This window comes from Larimichthys crocea, unplaced genomic scaffold (genome assembly GCF_000972845.2).
Source record: "Larimichthys crocea isolate SSNF unplaced genomic scaffold, L_crocea_2.0 scaffold440, whole genome shotgun sequence".
NCBI lineage: Eukaryota > Metazoa > Chordata > Actinopteri > Sciaenidae > Larimichthys > Larimichthys crocea.
Window position 1 is genome coordinate 1 of NW_020855727.1, and position 1,582 is coordinate 1,582.

A 1,582-nucleotide genomic window follows, 5' to 3' on the forward strand; every position below is an offset into this window, starting at 1 on the left:
ACCGACAATCAGCTCGACAGCATGACGAGTGTTTTCGCAGTTTGTAGCAACGAGTTGATAAAAGGTATAATGACCTGATTTCTATGAGACTCGATTGCAAGTGAATGAGTGGCAACAACTCCCCTCCACGACTGCCCAACGGGATCCGTCCCCTCAAACTCAATCTAGATACCCGGACCTCAGGGTACTTTCCAAACACAATTATAACTAACTGTTGTGAGATTTCCTGTGAAAACTGCCTGGGAGGAGGCAAGAAATCCGGATAATTGCCATAATTGTGCATTTCTTGCTCACTGTCCCTGTATGCTGTGTGAGCGGTTTGCAGTGACCCGGAAGCCGCATTCCTCAAAAAAAAAAAAGTGATGTATACTCCCGAGGTTCTCCGGGAAGAGCTTTATCTGTCTCTCACATGATTTCTCTCCCACACAAATCTCCCCCTCCTCCTCCACCTCCTCCTCTACGCCCGTAAAGTACGTATGTCAAGTGGAAGTGTAATGTATGTCGAGCATGCGAGCCTTATTCCCGGGGCAACGGCGTGCAAAGAAGAAAAGTTGAGCAATTTGTCAGTTCTTGCCGCCGTTGCCGATGCTCGTCCACAGAAGTTTGTTCAAAGTTGTTCTCAGAAACCGTGAGATGTTTTCTGTCTCCACTCCAATGAGTTGGGGGAACAAAAAAAAAAGAGTGGAAGAAGATGCCGGTGAAAGTTTTCCTACAAATTATCGTGACAATTCTCATCATTTGTCGAGGCGCAGTTACAGTTTGCTTACAGGATGTTTGGCTTTGCTCGTTCCCGTCATGAAATAATGCAACAGCAGCGCTTCACAGGCTGTAGAAATATATGGTGAACTACTCGGAAATAATAGAGTATGATGTTTCTCTTAAATTTAAAGGAATATTTTGGAAAATACACCTTTTTCTCTTAAATTTAAAGGAATATTTTGGAAAATACACCTTTTCAACAGCTGATTAAAGTAAAATATAATTAGAAGCTACTCTTAAATCTTAACCGAGATTGAGATAAATAGATATATCCTAAAAAATATCAAACATCCATTAAAGTCTGATGAGCTTGGAGTGAATGTATTGGTCTAGAAAAGTTACCAAAGCGACATTACAGAGAAGGGAATAAGCTGTCGCCCACACACCTTTAAAGGTCGACTCTGGTGGGACTCGAACCCACAACCTTTGAATCACTTCTCCCGTATTCAACTAGAAGTCCAACGCGCTATCCATTGCGCCACAGAGCCACACACTCAAACAAAGAACAGAAAGAACAATGAATCTGATTTTGGCTTTTCACAGTCAACTTGTCTGCTTTAGGCCTAAAAGAACAATAATAGATTGGGTTGAAAACAGATAATATGACCTTTAGTATGCAGTGTTTTTGCAGTTTTGTCTTCTCTGTAAAGGGATAACATCGCTGACTTATTCTCCACAACAATTCGACGTCTCTAGAAATTATCCTGACCCCCAGGTTGAACAGAAACTCTCTGATGCGACTGGTATCGCTTGATTTTACAATAAACTTTCTCATTTATCCAAACCTGGGGCTGAGCTCCCAATAAAGTAAACCGATGGACGA

The 1,582-nt window shown here is 41.9% G+C and overlaps 1 non-coding gene across 1 annotated transcript; it reads right to left on the reverse strand.

Annotated features, from left to right (window-relative positions):
* Window positions 1–1,155: 1,155 nt before the first annotated feature.
* trnar-ucu (transfer RNA arginine (anticodon UCU)) lies at window positions 1,156–1,247 on the reverse strand. Its single transcript is given in 2 exon segments — window positions 1,156–1,191; window positions 1,211–1,247. It is a non-coding gene; the product is annotated as a tRNA-Arg (tRNA).
* Between the last annotated feature and the right edge of the window lie 335 nt (window positions 1,248–1,582).